This window comes from Cupressus sempervirens, chromosome 3, assembly GCF_028749045.1.
Source record: "Cupressus sempervirens isolate cs-2001-9-10 chromosome 3, ASM2874904v1, whole genome shotgun sequence".
NCBI lineage: Eukaryota > Viridiplantae > Streptophyta > Pinopsida > Cupressales > Cupressaceae > Cupressus > Cupressus sempervirens.
In genome coordinates, this window is record NC_143120.1 from 67,566,904 (window position 1) to 67,581,077 (window position 14,174).

The window sequence follows — 14,174 nt, forward strand, 5'->3', positions numbered from 1 at the left end:
TATCTCTCAATAAGTAACTCATCTTTTTATCAAATGTGTTGAGATAAATCACTAAATACACTTGATCATCTGGCTTATAACTCTCAGGAATGTCATTTAAAACCTTTGCAAATTTGATATTAAATTCAGGAACTAATTCATCATTCCTGATTTGAATCTTTAAAAACTTATCAAAATAATTAGAGATGCTTACTCTTTCCCCGAACTACTTCATGAAGACTGAAAGTAATTTGTCCCAAGATGAAATTAAACATGATGGTAGAAAGGAGAACCAATCTCTAGCATCACCTTCCAAAGTTTGAACAAATAGTTTCATGTGTATGTCCTCGTGAGCAATCTCATAGTCACCTATCAAATCACTGAACAACTCAACATGATGACTAGCTAAAACAAGATGGTTCCCACTATACTTAGGCATTTTATTTCTAACATCATTAGGAATGCCATTCAGGAAACCATGAATGCCATTAAAACTTAATGGCATATATCTCTTGATAGAAAAAGATCTACAAACATCACTAATTGGTTGCATGCTTGATGAAAGGAGACTTGTCATTCTTCAAGGCCTTGACACTCATCAACAATAATTCTGATTTGTAATTTATCATACGCTTATAACCTTCTACTAATGAATCACTTCAAACACTTCACAAAACTTTACAAGCTAAAACTTATTCCCATGAAGTGTATAAAACCTATCACACTATTCTCCTCTTCCAAGTGCTGAAAATCACTTGATGGAGAACACACACGTATACCACTTTCTTTCATGACAAGAATAACATCACAAAAAATAAAATACCTCAAGTGTTGATGCTGAAACCATTGATTTGTTGATTAGAAAAGGTGTTGGTCTCAATTCCTCACACCACTGATCAAATCCTTATAGAGTCGCCATCTCCTTGAGAAGAACCAAATGAAATCACTACAGTGATTCACTTTAACATTTAAAATTTCTTGTAATAGCAAATCAATCAACACTTCAAAACTTTTCAGCAAAGAATTCATATATTCTCTCTTCTTGCTTAAAATTCAACTTTCAGATTTGCCTAATTCATCTGAAAACTCTTCAAAAATAGTTATTTCTAACTGATCTACACTGGTACAGAGATCCTTTAGAGAGTTTCCACTCACAATTGTGACAAAGATTTTTAAAAATATGATTTATAACATGATAGATTTGAACTAGATTTTCAATTTGTAGAACTTTACAAATCACTAAACACTTAGAAGAGAGAAAACCACTTTTGATCAATTTTAACTCTGAATTTACAACTTAGAAGAGAGAAAACCACTTTGACAACCAAACCAGCTAAATTGATTGAAAATAAAGCTTAGTAGAAACAAAATTTACATTCAACCTTCAAAGATACTACTATCCTAAATAGAGCATCACTGGGGTGCATGATATTTGAGTAAGAAAATTGGAAAAGACATTAGATAACTTACTACTGCAATTTTTTCACACACTTCTCCTAATGTATTGAATCTCCTTCTTTCAAATTCTCAAGGTTTGTCTATTATTCAAATTCAATATAGTCCATAGCAAAGTCACCATTTTGTTGGCTCTTGATTTAATAGAGTTTGAATAACCAAGTATGCAAGGCAAGAATGTGTCTATGAGTAGCTATCTCCAATAATGGATACAATTTACCAAGAACCTGGGCCAACTATAAGGCTACACTCCTTCTTGACTTCAGGCTCTGTAAAACCTAGGTGGGTAAACCTCTTAAGATCTTATCATGTGACTAGTGCAATGAGCATAATCAGGATCTAGAATAATAGATGAAACCCCTAAATCTTCTATACTTAACCAAGTAAATCACAAGCATGAAATAGCTAATAGCATGACTCACGAAACTGGTAAGCTAAGTGCAGATTAAACTTTGAGTAACTTTCAACATAAAAGAGAAAATGATTTAATATGTTGATATCAACAAGACCTAGGTATGAGAAACAAAACCTAATGATCCTATCTTTGATCAATGCCTTATTTATTGGGCAATTAAATGAATTACAACCATACATCATCTAGAAATATTTGACATAATTTCTACATCAAGATCCCTGATCTATCTTTCACCTTGTGAACAGACATCTACTTCAAATTTAAATCTCATACCCAAATTGTCTTATTACTAAATCTACAAACCCTATGATAAACACCAAGCAATTACATGGCTCTTTGGTCTACAAGCAAGACATTTCAATCACATACATCCTTAAATAGAATGCAACCTAATTCATGCTCTTGATTCACAAATTAGAAGAAATTATAGATCCATGAACAGGAGACAAGATTCAAACTAAATTTAAATCCCTTTGATGTGCTTTATTTGTTTTTCTTAAAACCAAATACATGAAAGATGTACAGAAATAACTCAGAAATCACCTAACAAGTAAAGGCTAACTACATAAAACTTAAATTGTTGTTCATACAAGATGAAATGTTGGGTGTGTGGCTTTCACAACTTGAGCAAAGCTCCTAGAACTAGAAATTGAAAAACCAACCAACCACTTTCCAAGAGAAAAAGAAAGAATATGTATCAAGAAAGAAATTCCCGCATTTTATCAAAAGATGACAAGTGTCCCCTCATAATTCTTTTCCAAGAAGTTGAAAAACCTCTCTCTACCTTCTCTCATCAACTACCAAAATCAAATCCTCATCATTTGATTTCCAAAAGCAAGAAATATCTAAGATACTTGATTGAACATCATAACTAATTTTGATGCCAAAAATGAACTCAAGGTAAAAGTGAAAATCAATTAAAATAGCCTCTAGAATGTAAGAAAATTGTTTAAAGTTGATTTTCTCCACATTCAAACTTCAACAAGCCTTTACATTTGCCATCTAACCACTTTTGATGCTCCATGCTCAGAATTACCCATTCTACTGAGAATGCCCTAGAATTTACAAATTTGCTTAATGACTGAACAAGTGAGCACCTGTGCAAAAATTGACCTCAGATTCAGAAAATTTAGATCATTCTAATTCCAACTATACATTGGAGCACCTATTTTGAGAAAAAATTTCTCCTGTTATGCCCATTTGAAATTCAAGTTTCCATCTCATGGCTTTGCACAATATTATTGCAAAAATTTAACCTTTTACAAAGTTTGGAATATATTATAACTCCAAATTTATTAAAAAGGAACAGCACATGATTTTGAGGGAAAATTAATAAAATATTAAAATTTGAATTTTTCAAAATTCCCCACCATTCTCCTCTAGGTCAGACCTATTAACCAGCTCTGGTGACACGTGTCGTGCTCTAATTGGTTCCTTTTTGCACAATCATTAGGCCCTACCACCTGGATGCTAGGTGGCATCGTCTCATTGGTCCAACACCTGCCACATTTTCATCCACAATGCACCACATGTCACATCTACATTGGTTTTTATCTGCACAATTCGCACCACATGGCATCACTTGATTCATCCTTCTCACAGCCATGTCAGCATGCCACTTGGATGCCATGTCATGGTCACTATGTCACTATGTTAACTGGCATACAACTTTTCTTAGTGACATTCGTCAGATCTACCACATGGCACAATTTGGTGCATTGCAAGATCTGAACTGCCACGGTGCCACTTGTCCTTTTGTGATTCATTCTTGGGTAGCCACCTTAGTTGAGTCACTTCACCACATCACTACTATTGAGTCTCAGGTTTTTTGGGCTAGATTTTGAGATTTTATGATAGGTCACCATGCTACATGCTAGAAAATCTTGCCATTTTTTCATGGTGACATAGCGACCATTGGAAATTTCCACTTTTCTAGCGAACATTCCTAGCTTTTCTGGCAACTCTCTTCAGTGACCTCTATGTGTGTGCCATGTCAAAATTTACTTGCCTTCAGCTATCTAGGTCAAACCCAATGACAAACTTGCCTTCCAAAAGGCTTATGTCTCATAAACACAATGTAATACGAGTGGATTTGCATTTAAACATTTTAGAATCCCTCTTTCTAGCGAATGTGGGATATAGGCTGATGACAAATTCTACACACTCTACCCCTTGTTTTATTTTGAACCAACGTTGAGTCTTCATGCTTTTACTTGCCTCACATGGGCAGTTTGCCTCTCTTCACATGGGCAGCTCCCTATTCCTAAGGCCTTTGCATGCAATGTTGGGCTTCCTTTTCCTACTAGTTTCTCAATCACATGGATGGCCTTTGACTGGAGTTTTTTCTTTTACCTCGTTGATGTTCTATCCTTCACGTGGGCCTTTTTCTCACATGCCATGCCCTGCGTGGAGGCTCTATTTGAGTGGTGGTGCCTCCCCTTTGAAAATGCCACTTTTCCTTTAAACATGTCAACTTCTTTCCTTTAATCTATGTGGATGGCTTCTTCTTCTGTTTGTTTCCCCATCATAGCACTTTGATTTTACATTTGTTCTTTTTAGCTATCTACTCAAGGATATAATCATCATCCTTTAGATAGAACTCCACGCCCTCCTCTGTCTCACAAATTCTCTCCTTGCGTATGGAGTGGATCCCTTGTTTGGCATTGACTACTCTTTTTATGCATGGTGTCTCGCTTTCTACATGAAAAGTCTTCCCTAAAATTCATTGCCACCCCAATGAAGTCCTTTAGAGATGGACAACAATAGCTCATCAAGATTATCATTTAGAATATGTGGGGAGATACCAATCATGTGGTTACAACTCCACGTAGTGATGGATGAGTGTTCTTCATTTGTGTCCATAGATCAGAACATTATAACAAAGTTGGCCACAAGAACGCATTTACCCAAGGTTCTATGTTTTTAGAAGGAATTCCTCATGTTGGACTCCCCTATTCTCCTTCTTGGTGGCTTCTCCCTTTTTCAAAACCATGGGCTCCCCCCAAGTGTCATAGCCTACTAATCTCCTTTTACATCTTACTGAGGAATTGCAAAGCAAGAGTTAAAACGTGATGCCACCTGTGTAGGTTAGATGATAATGATTACAAGGTGCAAGGATAGATAAAAGAAGAAAATACTTAATTCTTCTTCTTCACTGAGCCAATGTACATTTAGCCACAAATGACGTAGAGGAGGGCTTTTCTGGCATTACTGTAGCACAAGGTGGTAAAAAAATATTTGAATTTCTTAGTATGCCTTTCACATTCTACAAATGCTCAAAAGCATCCTGACTAGTCTGAAAAAATAGCTTGGCTAGTCCATCCTTAATTTTTTTAATTATATAATTCTGACGTTGATATGTTTTCCTAGTCAAAACATTTGCTAAAGTCACAAGTGTTGGCCTCTAAAAATGATCAAGCAATAGAGGAAGGGAAACAAAAAGTTGTTTTTCTAGAAGACCCTTAATTTTTTCTAGTTCCAAAGCTAACTGTTTCACTATGGACTAGTAGAAATTATTATCAAATTGGTAATTTTCCTTGAATGCATCAAAGCTTTCTTAGATTTCTGACTTCATAACAACAGCAAAATTGTCATCTCTTAAAAATGACTTCAAAATATACTGCTCCCCCAAGAACCCACTGTTAGATGAGTCCTCAATGCTACTTCAAGAAAAATTAAGATCTTATGGCCATCTCCTTGTCAACCACATCTTCTTCACTAACTATACCTCTTCTTTAAAAGCATCCCATTTTCTCTTTGGCACTTCTTTATTATTCACTGTGTATGATTTTTATATACTTTAGATCTTAAATGAAGGTATAAGCATATTAACATTCTCAATAAATTCAATCCCTAAAATCTTCAATGTAACCTCGCCATACATGGACTCATTGGTCTAGTGGAAACAATCAGGCCCAATGTGGGTCCAGCTAAAAAAAAAGTGTTTCCAAACAAATGAGGTGCCAAAGTGATCCATTCACCCTCTCGTACTGATTAGAAACAACTTCAATCACTGAGCCATCAATTAAAACTCATTTTACCATTAATCGGCAAACTATCAATTTAATGCCAGAGGGTCCTTTGATTGGCCTTAAAAATTGACACAAACACCTGACCAGGCTCTGAAATCAGACACATTGATTCTTTGTTTCAGACTCTTGCACCCTATCGAATCTTGTCTCATGAAACATTCTCATTCAAAAGATATTGATTGTCAAAGTTGCCTTCTTAAAATCACCTGCACATAAACATGTTAGAAAACACTAAATTGTGTTCAGATTTGGCTTCAAAAACTAGGCAAACTAACACTTGGGGGCACAAAAACTGGGGTGTTGGTTCATTATCATGAGGAGAGTATAAATTTGTGATTCGATCTCATGATGAATAACTGGGTGCAAATGGAAAGTGGTCAACGTGGGCTACTCAAATTTGCAGTGGAAACAATGTCAGAAAAGCATTTTTTGCAAATGGAATTGACCTAGGAAAGTGTTCAAACAGATTCATCAAGACTTGAAAATTGGCACACTTGAATTATTTTTAGACTAAAGCATAGTATTATATCCATTTGACCTCACCTATCACAAATTTTGAGATATGATATCACGAATAGGGGTTCTGGAAAATCTGCACTTCTTGACACTAGTAAAAAATTAGAAATTGTGTTTGGAATCGCATTTGAAAACTGATCAAATGGATCTGTCATAAGCTCAAAATTGAAACATAACATGTCTCTAACCTCTAAAAAGGAATTTTCTCATTTTGGTCAACTAGGTTAAATCTGTAACTAGTCAAACAGGGCTTCCCAGAATTTAGGATAATTTATATCAGCATGACATCAATAAATGACCAACTTTGAGGGATTCAAAACCTAGTCAAATGGATTTGAAATGACTCAAAATCTGAATCATAGGCTCTTAGGTATGGGCACTATGCACTCCCATAGTAGCAAGTCATGAAACATTACTAGGTGTGAGATATTTAGTTGCAAACATAGCCTCTTGTCATTGTTTGACACTTTGGTGAAAATGCAAAATTGACAATTGCTCAAAACAAGACTTCACAGAATAGGTCAGAATGACAATTTAACTTCATGAAATGAGTAGGCATACTAAATGAAAGGTGCTAGAAGCATTAAACACTTCATAAGCTTCAAATTTACAGTCAGGCACAGAGGCATCAAAAAGCGTATATAGGACCTAATTTCTCGATGATACTCAAAATTGGGGCTTCAATTTTGAGTCCCAACATGGTAAACAATTGCATAGTCATCTATATGGATTACCTTACTATCTTTTCTAAAGGAAGGAGTACTCATATTATAGACTTGAAGCAAGTGTTCAACTGATGTCAAAGGTATGGAATATCATTGAATCCAAAAAAGTGTTTATTAAGGGTCATCAAAGGAAATTTGCTTGGTCATATTATTTGTGAAGTTGGGATATCTATAGATCCTAAAAGAATAGAGGTCATTCTTAATCTGTCACCTCCTCATAGTCATAAACAGTTGAAATTTTTCTTTGGAAAAATTAATTTCATATGTAAGTTCATTGGTGGATTTGTTGAGATAGTACATCATCTTAATGGGGTAAAAGCACAAACTTGTGTCACCCTTTTGTAAAGGAAAAGGCTAATAAAAATATAACTATTCACTGTCAATGACATAAACTTGGTATTATTATTTTGAAGTTGAAAATGAAATGAACTATTAAAATGTGTAGAAATGGATGAAGTTGAAGTTTAGGATTATAATTTTTAATAATTATTTGGAATAAGAATTGATATATTTTCCTAATTTTTATAGATAATTTTGTAGCTGCTAAAAAATGCTTAAACTTAGGGGTCTAGTTCCCACAACAAAACTATATGGAAATAAAATTATTTTTCTTTGATCTCAGACTATGTTATAGATAATGCATATATCTAGAACAATCAAAAATAAAAATTTACTTTAGATCTATATTTTCTCTTTTATAATTACTGAAATTTCAGCTCACCTAAAATCGATAGTTTTCATCTCCCACCACATTTTTTGAAACAATCTATTCTAACTAGGAGAAAATATATATATTCTAGAAGAGGACTCTCTCCTCTAGAATGTCGTATGATTTTTATATTTTATGATATGATTTAATATTTTTTTCTTTCTCAAAAATGACATCTTCTTGAGTGTTAAAATGTGTGCTTGTAGAATTTTTTAATTACAATATATTATATCTAATTAAAACACTATAAAATCTATATGAGAATATTCTTGACGCTAAGCTCTATAAAATGGTGTTCATATGTTATTAAAAAATTATCATAAAAGATAGTAAGAGTTATTGAAATGCCACTTTTCTGAAATAATTTTATTTCTTTAGTAATTGGATACAAACTAGTATAAAACATGCATTTAATAGAAATTTCCAATTGATAAAGTGTGATACCATATATAACTTAGCTATAATGAATTTATCAAGATCATATGTTTAAAAAAAATGATTTTTACATAGAAATACTCAAATTCATTCGTTCTAATAAGTTAGCCTAAAAGGTGACACAACTTTGTACTTTTACCCAATGATCTTCTCAAGAAAGGAGAAAAAACTGAATGGGTTTCTAAAATAAAGAAATCTTTGGAAGATATCAAAATGGAAATCTCTACAGCCCCAATTCTTGTGAGTCCAGATTAGGATTTACCATTCAAAATCTACTCATTTGCTGCTGAAAATTCATGTGTTGGGATTCTTACTCAAAAGAAAGACAAAGAGAATGAGAGGCCAATTGCACTCATTAGTTTCCTACTAAAGAATGTTGAGTTGAACTATTCTAATCTAGACAAATATTCTTTTGCATTGTTAAAAGTAGTTAAGAAGTTTTTCCATTATATACTTAGTAGTAATATTTATGCAATTGTGTCTAATCCTGTAGTCAAGATGTTGCCGATGCAGAATGAACTAGGTGAGAGACAAGAAAAATGGATGGCTATATTACAAGAGTTTGACTTAGAGATTCAATCAATGAAGTTGGTAAGAGGACAAGGATTAACCAAGATGATAGTTGATAATGAGATTGGTGATGATATCAAAATCAAATTTGATGATGAAATCAGCACTAATAACCAACAAAAGATCATGGTGTCTTAAGTGGATATTGATCAAAAAATAATCACTGTTTGGTATCAGGATATTGTTTACTATCTTATTCAAAATCAATACCCTAATGGGATAAATAGTTTTTAGTGTAGAGGACTAAAGATGAAATGTGAATCCTACATGTGAACATTCGTGTGTTGGGATTCTTACTCAAAAGAAAGACAAAGAGGATGAGAGACCTATTGCATTAATGAGTTTCCCACTAAAGAATGTTGAGTTGAACTATTCTAATCTAGACAGATAATCTTTCACATTGATAAAACTAGTTAAGAAGTTCTACCATTATATACTCAGGAGTAAGACTTATGTAATTATGCTTGATCCTGTAGTCAAGACATTGTTGATGCAGAATGAACTAGGTGAGAGACGAGGACAATGGATGGCTATATTACAAGAGTTTGACTTGGAGATTCAACCAATGAATTTGATATATAAGAGGATAAGGATTAACCAAGATGATATTTGATAATGAGATTGGTGATGATAACAAAATGAAATTTAATGATGAAATCAACACTGATAATCAACAAAAGATCATGGTGTCTCAAGTAGATATTGATCAAGGAATAATCACTGATGTTTGGTATTAGGATATTGTTTACTATCTTATTCAAAATCAATACCCTAATGGGATGAATAGTTCCTAGCATAGAGGACTCAAGATGAAATATGAATCCTACATTTTGCAAGATAGAAGACTTTATAGAATAAATTAGAAGGAAATCTATTTGAAATGCTTGGGACATTAAGAAGTGAAAGAGTTTTTGGAATAGTTTTATGATAGGTATGACATGGGACATGGATTAGTAGGAGATATAGTGCATATGATTTTGAGATTAGATTATTTTTGGCCCACCATCTTTAAGGATACATTTGAACATGTACATTTTTTCCATATCTGTTAGACAAGTGCAAATAGAAAGAGGCATCTCGCTATGCCATTACAACGAATGTTCGAGGTAGTCCCTTTTATAAATGGGGGTTGGACTTTATTGGTCCTGTAAACCCACCATCATCTGTGGGCCATATGTTCATCCTCACAACTATAGACTATTGCACATGTTGGACAGAAGCTGAAACTTTTAGAAATTGCACAATAAAGGTGGTTACAAATTTCTTGGAAGAACACATTGTCACAAGGTTTGGTATATCATTCTTCCTAGTGCGTGATAATGAATTATCATTTGTATTGATCTTCCTTACTCAATGGGCACTAGATAATCACGTTATAATCAATTTCTCTTCAAATTACTATCCCCAAGGGAATGGTGTGGCTAAGTCCAACAATAAAAACTTGATCACTATGATAAAGAAACTATTACAAGAAAATCCAAAAGATTGGTACACCCAATTGAAGTATGCATTATAGACCAATAGAGTTGGGATAAAAAATGCTTGGGGACATCCCCTTATTTACTAGTCTATGGACAAGAGCTAGTGTTCCCACTTAATCTCAGGATTCTAGTATTGAAATTTATGAAGGGATATGTTGAGGATATGGATAAGTTCATATCAGATTAATGAATCTCTTGGAATTGGATGAGAAAAGAATAACAGCCTTGGAGCATATGGTGAAACATTAGGCTATCATTAAATGGTGGTTTGACAAGTAGGCCATAATAAAATATTTTAGAATATTTCACCTTGTTCTCCTACAGGATAAGCCAAAAGAAAAGTTAGGCAGTCACACTAAGTTTCAACGCTTATGGATTGGCCCTTATCAAATTGTGGAGATTTTGGGAGAAAATACTTTTAGGTTGAGTTCCTTATAAGGGGAATTGGTCCCATTACCTATCAATGGTCAGGTCTTGAAACATTACTTTGAGGCCAAGAAGCGGAAAAAATTTTCAAATATAAAAAATATTAAAATGTAAAAAAATTATTTCTCCAAGTGTGTTTATTTTCAAATAGTGTGTTTTCTTTTAGTTGTGTGTTTAATTTTAGTTGTGTCTTTTCTTTCAAAGTTGTGTTAGTTTGGGGGTTAGGCGCAATCAAGACTCATTCTTGATGCATTTCATAAATCACTTCTTGTGGTTTTGATTTTTAAGAAGAGGTGTTTCTTTGTCAAAGCATTTAGATGATTTTGTTTCTTATACCAAGTGGAGAATGGATATCACTTTCAGTCAAAAGGATTTATAGTCTTGAAATCAAAATTTTAGATCAATAGTTCTCAACACTTGGAAAATTTAATGATTGATTATCTTAGTGTTTTTAAATCAAGGTTGATAGCAGCAATGGATAGTCTAAAACTTGCCAATTTAGACGAAAGGTCTTTTCAAGGAATTGTTAAAGTCACTACTGGGCATGAGAGTTTCCAAAAGTTCTTAAAAGAGGAACCCAAAGGTTATAAAACTAAGGAAAGAATCTAAGAAATGACACCAATGCCTTGGCCACATAGTCTAAGCATGGTCAAAGTACAAAAAAAAAAACAAGAAAAAGGAATGATGGTGTTAAGAATGAAAGATTCCAAAAGGTATGAGAAAGATAATAGGAAAATAGGGATATGTCCTCCAAAATGGCTATCCAATACATATACAAATTGCTTCATGGAAGAATCAAATGGAAACATGTGAGTTATTTGAAGTAGGATTCAAAAGATTACTCAGGACCTAAAATACAAAATATAATAACCCTTCTAGAGCCCTCTAAATGGATTCTCTCATCTGGTTAGAAAATGATTAATACACATGATCTACAAGGATTTTGATGAATGGACTGGTGGAGTGGAGGATTGTTTCTGAGTTGTTGCAAAATCATGATAAATAGTATCTTGAAATGTCAATTGAACTTGAAGATTCAAGATTATGAATTTTTGACTATTAAGGAACGTGAAAGTTGTTTGTGATGTTTGGGATTTAGTTATTATTTGACACATGTTAGATGAATGTTTGCTAATGAAGAAATTCCTTTATCATTTCTTCCTTTCTATTGGGGCTATCTTTTATGGTTTTGTAATGCATGCGCCATTTCTCATAGAAATGGGGACTCCCCAAATCCCTAGTCTGGGGCTTAGGTTATTTTGGGACTCCCTTAGGAGTCTAAGTCTAGTCTCTGTCTCTAACTGGCAAGCTTGGAACTTGTGAACTAAGAATTTTGAGAGTTTAAGGGTATTTTAGTGAAAAAGGGTGCACTAGCACATCTAGCACACATGCGCACCCATTATGGGTTCATAGGTGCGCTAAATGCTCAAGTAACACTTATCTCCCTTTGGAGATGTGCACATGCATAGATGCACACCTACCTGAGCCTATATAAGCCTGGGTACCCCCTCCCTCTCCTCATTATTCTCTTAGCACTCCTTTGATCCTACACCTTTGCATCTCTAAAGGTGTGTCGCTAACTTGCAAGAAAGACAACAAACATCAACACCAAAGGTGTGCACAAACACACCCATCCAAGGTGCTTATGTATGCACCTTTGTCCACACAAAACCTCCTAAATCCTAAGGAACTTAACAAAAACACTAAGAAAAGGGTGCACATGTGTGTACCTCCCCAAGGTATGCACATGCACACCTTTTTATGCTAAAGCACAACATCAAAAGGTGCACATCTATGCACCATTTTGAATGCATAGTAACCTAAGGATAAAATAAGGGTGTGCACATGTGCACCCCAAAAAGGTGCACATGTGCACACCTCTTCAAAAATCTTAAATAAACCTAAGTCCCCTATCTACCACATGTAGATGCACAATAGTGCACATGCGCATGTGTGCACCTATCAAGGTGTGCATGTGCGCACGTGGTAACTATGCATAAATGACCATTTAGGGGTCTTTAAGCACATCTAACACACCTATCAAGGTATGCAAGGTGTGTTATCTTTCATTCTAGGGCTATGAGGGGGGATTGAATTGGTTTTTTACTATTTTGGTGTTCTCGGTTAGGCTTTCTGATAATTAGGGTTTTCTTTGAGTTAGGTTTTTTTTGCTCTCCAAACTAATTGTTTTCTCTTCATGTGCAAATAAAATGGCATCCTCATCATCCTCACTTGTAGAAAAGATGGCTCCCAAACTAGTACTATTCAAATACCAAGGTGCACCAAAGAACTCACACTTTTATCATGGACATGCTAAAATATGAGACATCAAGCTAGGGCATATCAATTGAAACACATTACTCACCACATGCAACAAGCCTAGAGATAGATCTGCAATGGTGTCAACGCTTATCAAATTAGGGTTAGTCAATATGGTAACATCCTACATCAATGTACTCTTCTAAACTCATTATGACATTGGCAGACCACTATGTTACTAAGGAAAAGGTTGTCAAGAGTGTCATACGTGAGATAGTCTTGGACCTCCAACCTTGTAATACTGAGAAAGTCTTCCATTTTCCTAGGGTCGATCAATATATAAAGATGACCTATGATTGGGCATAAAGATGGTATAGAGAGAATGAAGAGGAAGCCAAAGAAATAATTCAATCTTCCTTCCTAATAGATAGAGCTCTAGTAGGTCATAGAATGGGGAAAGTAGAAATGACATGAGGGTACATGAGGGATGATATTGGCTACACAATTGTACTTCTAAGTAGAGCCATGGGACTCCCTATAGTGGGACACCTAAATTTGGATGGTGCACTTCATAAAGACCATCAAGATGGAAAAAATTCCAATGGATTGGGATATTATCCTCACTGATAATTTACATGAGCAGCTGGTGGTATTCAAGACTGACCCCATGTTCTATATGACATCATATTCAATGTACTTATTGGTAGCAAGGACAATTAACTATCTAGGACTTTACAAAAGGGGAAGTATGCGAGATGAAAATTCTTGGCCCTATGTAGTGTTTCCTTAGCTAGTGAAGAAAAAGCTCTTGAATCAGAGCAAGGAATACAATATAGTGAATGACAATTTTATATTTACGATCATCCAATTTATAGAGGGTGATTATGTTGAAAGAATGACACTAGAGGCACCATCAATGATCATAGAAGTTGGTTTCTCCTACATTAAATTCAAAAAATTCACATACCTAAGGGTAGAAAGCACACAGGTGAACCTAAAGAATCTCCCAAGATATATGTTAGATAGACTCATTTTGTTGGAGGTTGCCAGATAGTTCACCTTTGCATATGATAGAGTGAGAAAATAGCACAAGAAGACATGGGTGTGACCAATAACCATAGGTGCATTTGAGGTCAAATAGAAACATGATATAATGACCTTCAAATCATAATG